Source organism: Hemiscyllium ocellatum, chromosome 35 (genome assembly GCF_020745735.1).
Source record: "Hemiscyllium ocellatum isolate sHemOce1 chromosome 35, sHemOce1.pat.X.cur, whole genome shotgun sequence".
Classification (NCBI taxonomy): Eukaryota; Metazoa; Chordata; class Chondrichthyes; order Orectolobiformes; family Hemiscylliidae; genus Hemiscyllium; species Hemiscyllium ocellatum.
Window position 1 is genome coordinate 45,483,183 of NC_083435.1, and position 11,365 is coordinate 45,494,547.

Here is an 11,365-nt window from a genome sequence, read left to right on the forward strand (position 1 = left end):
AGCAGCATCCAAGGAGCAGGAGAACCGACGTTTCGGGCATGAGCCCTTCTTCAGGAATGAGGAAAGTGTGCCAAGTAGGCTAATATAACAGGTAGGGAGGAGGGACTTGGGGGACTGGTTTTGGAAATGCGACAGGTGGAAGGAGGTAAAGGTAAGGGTGATAAGGGGAGGCTGATAGGCCGGAGTGGGGGTGGGGCCAGAGAGGTCAGGAAGAAGATTACAGGGTTGGGAAGGTGGTGCTGAGTTCGAGGGTTGGGACTGAGACAAGGTAGGGGGAGGGGAAATGAGGAAACTGGAGAAATCTGAGTTCATCCCTTGTGGTTGGAGAGTTCCTCAGCAGAAGATGAGGCGCTTTTCCTCCAGCCGTCGTGTTGCTATGGTCTGGCGATGGAGGAGTCCCAGGATCCACATGTCCTTGGTGGAGTGGGAGGGGAAGTTGAAGTGTTGAGCCAGGGGATGGTTGGGTTGGTTGGTCCGGGTGTCTCAGAGGTGTTCACTGAAACGTTCTGCAAGTCGGCGGCCTATCTCCCCAATATAGAGGAGGCCACATCGGGTGCAACGGATGCAGTAAATGATGTGTGTGGTGTGCAGGTGAATTTGAGGCGAATATGGAAGGAACTTGCGCCCACACCTCCTCCCTCACTTCCCTCCAAGGCCCCAAGGGATCCTTCCATATCCGCCTCAACGTGAAAGTCTATGAGAAAAGGATTGCGCAGCTGATCACATGGAAAAATGTGGCAGGATTTAATAGAATCAAAGCAGATTAAGGAAAAGGAAATCATGCTTGCAAAATCTATTGGAATTCTTTCAGGACGTAACTCATACAGTTGATGAGGGTGAGCCAATCGATGTGGGTTATTTGGACTTTCAGAACTTCCACATAAGAGATCAACATGACCTACATGTTAAAGCACATGGAATTGCAAGTTTATTGAGATTGATAAAACAGTGATTGGCAGACAGGAACAAACAGAAGGATTTCTTTTTTGTTTCTGAACAGTATGGCTCGTGGTTAATGTAAAGATCAGTGCAAGGACCCCAGTTGTCAACGTCCATATGTTCCTATGAGGGTGAAGATAAAAGCTGGCAGCAATAGGGAACCCTGGATAACAAGAGATATTGAGGTTTTCACCGGAAAAAAAGAAGGAATCATGGCTAGGTATAGGTAGCTGAGATGAAGGCAATCCCTGGAGGCATATTGGGGATACAGAAGTCTTCCCAGAGATAACCTGTTTATTAAAAAAAAAGACGTCTCAGCTCAGACAATGCATTATTGGTGTGAGGTAAGAGTCTGTCTGTATTCCAACCTTGAGTCAGACCAATCTCATTCAAGGTTGGGATACAGGCAGCCTCTAACCTCACACAATTATTGCATTGTCTGAGATAAGATGTCACCTTTTTTTACAGAAACTTTTAAGCTATCCAGGAAATGTGCCTTGAAATAAGTTGTGGGATTTACACATTAATCACTGGAAGCTTGCATCCCTATTTTGCATTTTTAAAGGCAAATCAAGATAGGAGTTTCGTGGTGAATGATAGGGATTCAAGGAGTGTAGTGCAATAGAGAGACCTTCGTGTTCAGATTCACAGTTCTCTGAAAATGGAGTCACGGGTAGACAGTGCAGCAAAGAAGGCTTCTGGCACAGTCGTCTTCATTAGTCATGACATTGAGTATCGTAGAAAGTTAAGTTCTAGCTGTAGCGGACGTTAGTGAGGCTTCACGTGCATTATTGTGCTTAGTTTTGTTCACCATGCTCTGGGACGGATATTATTAAACTGAAAAGAGCGCGGAAGAAATTTACAAAGATGTTGCCAGGACTCAATGGTCTGATTAAAAAAACGAGAGGTTGGAATAAGCTAGTTTTCTTTTTCTACAGCATAGGAGACTGAGCGGGGAACTTGTAGAATTGTAAACGATCATGAGAGGAATGGAATAGGGATCATGAACTCAGTCTTTTTTTCCAGGTTTGGGAAATCACAGACGTGAGGACATCAGTTTAAAGTTAGAGTGTGAAGAATAAAAAGTGAGGTCTGCAGATGCTGGAGATCACAGCTGAAAATGTGTTGCTGGTTAAAGCACAGCAGGTCAGGCAGCATCCAAGGAACATGAAATTCGACGTTTCGGCCAGAGCCCTTCATCAGGAATGTGTGAAGAATAAAAGTGAACCTGAGGGGCAACTTTTTTACACAGAGGGTGGGATGTATATGGAAAGACCCGGCATCAGAAGTTGTTGAAGTATGTTCATTTTTAAAATATATCTTTATTGAAAAAATAGATTTTTTAAATATTACAACAAATACAAAACAATACTATTCAAAACAATGCACAGAAAGTACACAAAAAAGAGTTTAAAAACCCCAACTCGCTTTCATGTACTAATATGAAAAATATACATAGAAAAAATATATTTTAAAAACCCAACTAACTATTTAACTTTATAAATAATAACCAACAAAAAAAGCTAATAATTAGTAGTAACTCAACTCAGCCAAACAAGACCCTCGCAATTCCTCCTTACTGGATAGTGGACTCGCAAAGCACAATCGTTAAGGTTATATAAAAGCACTTATGAGTGTGGCAGATAAATCTGTGTCCATGTATTCCAGGAAGAGCTGCCATGTCTTATAAAAATTCTCAGTTTTGTGATGTATCATATTTGCGAGAAAATACAGGAGGGAATGCTCCATAACAATCTTCCACTAACCCGACAGGCTGGAGGTATTTTTGGATATTCAATCTAGCAGGATATTCTTTCTTGTGCAGAAAGTGAGGATGTTGAATTATTTTTTCTTATGCATATCTGCAGGGAATACACTGGGCAGGCCAAGAAGAGAGATTGTGTCCATCTCCGCCCTTACACACAAAACCCTCTCCATTGCACCAGTATTAGCGTTCCATATGTTCGAAGCCTTACACAGGGCCAGAGGCAATGGGTAAGAGTGCCTGTACCACCCTTGCACTTGGGACATGTTGCAGAAAACCCTAGGTTAAATTTTGATAAGCGGTCCGGAGCCAAGTGGACACTGAGGAGAAACTTCAACTGTAAAGCATGGGTCCCACTGCAAATTGCTATCTTTCCTTACGTTTTCCCAAATATTTTCCCATGCCTCTGAGGAGACCTGAACACCTAACTCTGTCTCCCGCACCCGGCAGAGTTGATTGAACTCATCTGAAAGGCATCCCCAATTAATGATATAAAGTGCTGACAGAAAGTTTACTTCTCGCACTGAGCACACTCCTCTCCATGTCATATTTGTAGGGATCCGCCAAATGTGTAGTGTTTTTTAAATAAAATCCCTCTCTTGAAATAAAGAGATCCCTGGTGGATAGCTCGCATTTCCATGCAAACTGATCAAAGGACATCATTGCGTCTCCCTCAAATAAATTGCCCATGCAAGACAGACTCCTAGCTGCCCAATGTTTGAATCCTGAGTCAATTATTCCCGGTTCAAAATCCGGTATACCCCTCTATAGTTATAGGCGAAGATGTTTTCCCAATATTCTCTTCTTTCTGCCGAATTGCCTCCCCCCCACCATGCTTTTACAGTACTGATAACTGTTGGGTTATGGCAATATTCACTAAATGTCCTCGTTTTGTCCAAAAACAACAAGCTAGGAAGGGGGCTTCTTGCTTGGAGATTTCGATATCTGACCACATTGAAAGAGGGATCCCACGGACCCAATCACGCACGTAGGATAAAAGTGAATATAGTTAGTAGCTTTTAACATCTGGAAGATCCACTCTCCCGAGTCTGTGAGGCAATTGCAGTTTAGCTAATTTAATGCGGGGCCACGTACGATGCCAAATAAAATACCTGAATGAACCAGCCATTCAGTCTCCTGAATATGTACTTATTGAAAATCAGGGGGAGCATCCATATAGGGTAAAACAAGCGGGGGAAATGTTCATCCTAATAAACGCTATCTGATCCAACCACGAGATCGGAAGTGCCTCCCATCTTTGAATTTTTGTTTGATTTGTCAAATAATTGAACACAATTAGTTTTGAACAGCCGATACAGAACTGGAGTAATGAATATGCCCAAAGATACAACAACCCCTGCGGCCACTTAAATGGGAAATGATATTCGCCCCGAAGACCTAGAACCTTCTTCAGGCCATTCAGAATCATAGCCTCTGATTTTGCAAGATGAATCTTGTACCTCGAAAGGCACCAAATTTACTGATGCATTGTATGAGGCGAGTCACCAAAACTGCTGAATTTGGCAAAAAAAACACTAGGAAATCCATTGCATACAACGAAATCTGATGTAATTTTGACCCCAGTTCTGGAGATGATATATTGTAATCCCTACGAATGGCCTCCATCAATGGTTCAATCACCAATGTACTAAAAGGGGACAGCCCTGCTAGCTGCTCATAAAGAAATATTAAAATTGCTTGTTTGTACCTCATTGGTGAGAACCGCAATGAGAAGGTCACTGTACAGGACCTTTACCCATCTTAAAATGACTTCACCCAAGCGAAACCACTCCAGAGTATAGAAAAGATACAGATACTCAAATTGGTTAAATGTCTCTCTGCAACTCGAGAAATCTCCAGTCCCTGTATTGACTGTTGTTGTCATGCTTGAATTATATTAAGAAGTCTCCTAGAATTATTGGAGGATCTGTGGCCCTTTATAAAGCCCATCTGGTCCTCTTTAAAAAGAAGGTAACGGTCACCACCCTTAATGCAAGAGTCATAGAGAGGGTTTTAAAGTCCACATTTGACAGTGAAATGGGCTTGTACAAAGCACAGTCCTCTGGGACATTCTCCTTTTAAAGAATAAGCAAAATGTTGCCCTCTCTCAGTGATGGTGGGAGACAATCATAGCTGAGGTGTCCGTTAGGACAAGGCGCCTTTCCACTCTGAAGTTGTTTCACAGCCTCCTGAAATTCTTGATGTGATAAGGGGGCATTGAGAAAAAATGCTTGTTTGAGGGTCACACCCAGGAGCTCCAGATCCTTGAAAAAAGATTGTATTTTTGGTCCATCCCTCCTCAGAACTCTCAGGTAGGTATAATTTAAAGTAAAATCTCTGGAATGCCGCATTCATCTTAGTGGAGTCACAGGTTAGGTTCCCAGACCCTTCCCTAATCACTGTAATGGGTTGAGGGGCGCTCCTTCTCCTGGTGAAATATTCCAAGTATTTGCCTGGCCTGTCATCATGTTTATATAACCTTTGCTTTGCAAAATGCAACTCCTTCTTTGCTGTCTGCATGCGCATGGAATTCAATGCAGACCGCATGGCTGTAATCCTCTGTAGCTTGATCAACGAGGACCTGTCAACGTAAGCCTTCTCAGCTGCCTTCAACCGTGCTTCAGACATTGCTGCTCACCGTCTGCCAATTCCTACTGGAAGAGTACGAAATAACTAATCCCCTGGCAAAGGCTTTGGCAGTTTCTCAATGGACAGATGGGCTGGTAACCGAACCTGAGTTAATGTCTAAGAATGCCCGAAATTTCTGGAGAGGTATTTAATCAGGTCATTAGCCAGAACCTTCTGCAGTAACACTTAAATTCTAGAGAGGAGGAAAGCGAACCACAAATCGCTGAGCCTTAATGTCACAAGATCCATAAAACATTGAAAACACATAAACTAAAACTATTACAGTTAACAAATCTACGAAGATACTAAAGATTACAAAAAACAAAAAATAAACCAACATATAAACTGCCAACGCTGCTGAATAGGGGAACCCTCTACCCCCACCCCTCCCCTGCGAAAAAAGAGCAATTACCCATCCCAAACCTTATTTCCCATACCGCTGCCAATGTTTTTAAATACCTGAACCGGGTATTAACTGCCTGTAAGTAGCAAGTGGCCATCCCAACCATTTTTCCTCCTTCCAGCCGCACCGCCAACCCAAGCAGAAAAGAAAGACAATATACCATGGAATAGCAATGTGAATAAAGCTTTCTTTCTTAAAAAGGGATAAATATCCCACACATCCTTTGGTGTCACTTAACGTAGAGATTGAAGGTATACACATCTCAACCACCACCAAACTTTGCTTAAAAAAGTTTATTACCAATAATAAAAAAATCTAAAAAGCCACAACCGGACTGCCTCTGGTTTTTGAAGGAAAAAAAACCAAAGACTTATACCAACAACATTACTATTTGTACATACTAAATTGTTCAGATTAGCTTAATTTATCCACGAAGTCACGCGTTTTCGGACGTGCCAAAGAGATGTACGGATCCATCTAAGGTGATCCAAAGCGCTGGATGCCAAGCTGGCTCAGTCTTCTCTTGACACCGTCGGAGGATTTTCTTTTCTGGTTCACCACCGCTAAGAAGTCCTAACATGATCTTAAATTCGGGCCTTTGGATCCTTCCCCTGGATTCTCGAAGCTTCCATTTTTCTCTCCTTATGTCTATTATGGTGAAACTGCACCAAGAGAGGAGGAGGACGTTGAACCAGACCTGATCTCCGCGCTGTGATCTAGTGAACTCTCTTAATCTTCAAACCTCTCATTCCAGCCTCCGAGTTAAGGAATTTAGGCAACCAGTCCTCAATAAAGTCTGCTGATTTCTACCTTCCCTTACCCTCTGGCAGACCCATAATCCAAATATTTTTTGCTCCTGCCCCTGTTCTCAAAGTCATCCACTTGGCCATGCAAATTATAGACCTGCTTCTCCAGCTCTTGGATCCCATCCTTGGAGGAAATGTTATCAGTTTCCACCACTGTGACTGTGTGTTCAACCTCATAGTCCTCTTTTCCTGGTCTCCCAGCTGCTGTTCGTGCTACTGCAGCATGCTAGAGATTGGATGTAGTTTCTTCTCGAGCTGTTTACCCAACATCTCGTGATATTTTGCGAGCTCCTTCACCAGGGTCTTGTATGTAATCAAGTCCGAGGATCCCGCAGGCTAGGCCACCGCACAAACTCGGACACTCCTCCTCCCTTCTTCGGTATCCCTGGACGGGGAAACCGCATGTAACTTGATCTTTCATAGTTCCTTGGGACTTCACTATCTTTCCCGAGGATGTACAGCTGACTGGAAGGATAAACAGTGAACATAATGCAGCTTCTGTATGATTTGGGTAGGCTGAGTATTCAAATGCATGCCAGATGAATGTAATGTTAAATGTGAGGTTATCCAATTATTAAGCAAAAACAAGAAGGTGGATTATTATCTGAATGGGTAGAAACTGAAAGAGTGGATGGTGCAACCAGACCTCGGAGTCTTCGTACATCACTCACTGAAGGTATTCATCTTGCACTAGTTTCTTAGGAAGGCACACTGCATGTTGGATTTCCGAGCAAGCGGATTTCACCGCACCTGAAACATTCTGCATGTTTTTGCTCTCCTTTTCTGAGTAAAGATGCAAGCCCTGTGGAGGAAATACAGTGAATGCTTACCAGACTGATTCCTATGATGGTAGAACATTTGGATGAGGAAATAGTCAAGATTATATTTACCGGAGTTCAGAAGAAGGAGGGGGATACCAGCAAAATATACAGAATGTGAACAGGAGGAGGCAGAGTGGGTGCAGGAAGGATGTTCCCTTTGACCAGAGGCCAATCAAACAAGGAAAACCATTTAGATATGAGATGAGAATTTTTTTTTTCACCAGAGAGTGGCAGGTCTGTGGAATTCGCTGTCGCAGAAAGCAATAGAGAGCAAAGCATTTTATGATTTCAAAAAGTTGGCCTCGTCACTTTCGGATCAAAACGCATGGGGGAAAGCAGAAACCGTTTGCTGACTTGAATAATTAGTCATGACCATAACAAACAGAATGAAAGAACCAAAAGTCCGATTCAAGCTCCTATATTCTACGTTTATATGGAAGCCATATATAGACCAGACTTAACCTCTTCTGTGATTTGCATATTGACTGTCAGTTCTTAATATATGTTCTTTCAAAACAAAGGAAAGAAATTGCAGATTTTGTTAATCGCTTATACCAAAATTGGAAATTTGGGACTCAACGGGAAATAGTCATGTGATTCATACACTTCTATCAGCAATGTGCAATATTTGCCAACCCTCAAATTCTTGGAGTTACTTCTATACTTAGTAATCATCTGGGACTTTCAAGGAGCTACTAACCAACTCTTCCAGGCAAGTTCTGCTTTCTGTCCTCTTCTGAAACATTAAGCTTTTGATTCAAAAGAGTTAAAAACTGTTTATTCAGTAGCTGTGATAAATATCTCTCTCCATAAATATCTGTCTCCATAGAAATGATGTCATCAGATGCTTTCTACTTTCAACACATCTACTATTTAGCAACCTATTAGCCTGTGCTATATTGTGGTGCGATTGAGATTGTCACCTGTGGGACATAAAGAATTGGCAGTTCTTGCGACAGAAGGGGGCGACTGGAATCTAGTAGTAGCTAAGAATGATTGAGTGTGTCAGCTTTTAAAGCACGAGGTTGGAAAGGAACAGCAATAGATTGAAAAGTAGCAGCAGGCGATCATTACCTCACAGCAAAGAGATCGAATTTAATATTAATGTTTCGGGATACGGAAAAATTGAATATTACCTTAATTTCTAAGAGTTTTTCCTGGGAATTTGATTATCTTTCTGCACATTATGAGTTTCTGTCTTTCGAAACTCGGATATATTTGGCACTTAAAATTATTGAAAAGATTTACTATCCTGTTCTAGCTCTTATTGGTGCCTCTGGTAAGTCATTCTGGCTACATTCCTATCCTGTACAACATGTCGTTTTACTGTCCATTGCTTCTTTGTTTTTTTTTTCAGTTGTTGATGAAACCCTGCGCCCAACTGTTTATGGATTAGGCAAATGTGTCACCGGATTTGTGAATTATTTTCTCAAAACTGCTGTATGTTCAAGCCTCCACATTTTTACATAATCATTAAACCACATTTTCATGTGGCTTTGATTAAGACTTTTAAGATAAATGCGTAGGAATCCTCATCACGCGATGTATTACAATGTTTGAATACGCTTTTCCTGAACAAGCCGAGTTTCAAACGTGAACTTTCTCTTTATTTGAGAGCTATTTTTAAATAACACCATCCCCTTATCATCGATCCTACCCATTGCCACTTCTTCTATGTCACCGTGTTCCATCAATAACTTTCATATTTTTTAAAATATAAACTAAGGGATCACCGTTGCAATATAACCCGAGTATGCAATCTCCCTCTACGTCATGACAGATAGAAGGCAATGGCATTGATCAGGTCATGGACCTCAGCGTGTCCCGTTCACACAGTGCCACTGTACCGTTTGAGCTACGTTACCTTATTTTCGGAAAATGTTTGAATGATAACATTTTCATTTCTGCGGTCAAACGTCTCCAAAGTCTAATTGTTCCAATTCTCAACATTGCCCCCACCTCCACTCCTACACCACCCTCACTCCTACACCACCATCTCTATGTTTGCTGGTCGTCAAGTCAATTACTTCCCTGCAAATATTTATATGCAAAACTTAATTGTTTCAATGTTTTTGCTTTTCTTCAAACTGTAGCTTCCTCCATTTTTCAAAGCACTTTTAAAACAATTATCTCTTTTTTTTAATTTTTCTTGCAAATTGATTTCTTTGCATTAGCACAGATAAAAATACAGATACATTATGACTAGTCAGCCATGATGTCTTTATCACTCCTGCTAATACCTAAATAGTTAAGCTCAAGCTTGTTCAGTATTCCTTTCTAATCTGAAACACCAGTTTTGCAGCTCTCCTTAAACTTAATTCATGAAACATTTAATCAATCTCAATGGAATGTCTTCGTCATGGTCATCAAATGTCATTACAAGAACTGGACACAGAAATCATTTCAATCTGTTAAACATGATAGCACATTTTGCTGGCAAGCTCTATTCATTACATGTTGTGTAAATGCTTAATTGCCTTTTTCAACATATCATTTTCGTAGGTCCGTCTCTTGCTAATTTTTGTTAGTTATGCTATTCATTGATGTGTCTCGAGTATGCGTTTACTGCTCCTTTTAAAAAACGACTTTTATCTAATCGCACATAACATTTCAAACGGTAATTAATTGTTGCTTGAATTGTTGTGTGTGATCCCTTTAGAAGCATCTGAGATCTGTATTTAATGATTATTGTCAAGTTTTCGATCATTACAACCACATTTTTGTTTTTCCCCAGTCATAACTTGAACTTCCTAATAACTGTTGAAGTATGATTTTCCATCAGAAGGAAAGCATGTCAACAGTTAGCACACGCGATTCAAGTCATTTATCCCAAGTACAGTAAAATGTCGGCAGCATTTTCTTTCAAATCAGAAGGTCGATCATGAAACATTCATTTTAACACACCTCACAGTCTGTCAAATGGTTAATACTGATAAACTTTATTATAAAGTCCTGATTATGTTTTCTGTCAAATATCTGAAGGAAACACCACTTTTTCCACTTAAGTAAGGAGGCAGTTAGAGTCTAACATTTAATTTTTGCATTTAGCTATCCTGATGCCCCCACACTCGGTTCAATTCCTCAGCCATTTCCTTGTTCCTCACCTAATATATTTTCAGCGTCATTTTCCAGCAGCCCAATGTTCATTTTTGCCTCTAAGAACAGTCTTTAAGAATGTAACAGCGGAACGCTATGAAATTAACAAGTACATATGGCTGGCCACGAATTTTAGGAACATTAAAACGATGAACAAAATACTTATTTTACTTTGATAACAAGTTGTAGAAATTCCTCAATCATGTTTAATCTTTATTCCACTTGCACTTTCATCCGCTTTCATCAAAACTTGTCAACAAGGCTTCTTGATACATGACGCCTCGTTTCATCTATTTCTCCTGTAGCTCATAATTATTATTCTTAGATTCATGATTCACCTTGGGTAGCTCTCAAGAGAATTTTTTTGTAAGCCATATAACCAGACCGTAACTTTAATGTTTTCCATGGGATTTCTCAACAGTCACCTCTCCAGCCCTGCTCCAGTACTGACTCCGAGATCACGCTCTCCCCAACCGAGTTCTAAAGAACTCTCTGAGACGTTGAAAAAAACATGTGCTGAATCTACCGTCGCCAAAAGACTTTTAGAGGATTTCGAATGATCACTAAAAGCTCATAAATATCAATCAGATATTTTCTGAGGCTCAAAACAAAGTATTTAATCTAGAGTAATAATTCATCTCTTTCTGTTTATAATTGAATTTAAGAGAAAGTGTCCCTGATCACGTCACATCAGCTTTTATATTAAGTGCCATGTCACGGTCTCATACTTCCCTCATCTGTAATTTGTAAAATGCCAGTATATTTAATGCAGAATGATTCCTTATTAAGACAGCATGGAGGTCGACATGATTGCTTGATATGATCTCTCTTTCCAAGGTCTTCATTGTTATTCCGTAATCTGTTTGCTGGAGTATAATTTCATGGACACTTTACTGCTCACAAGAGA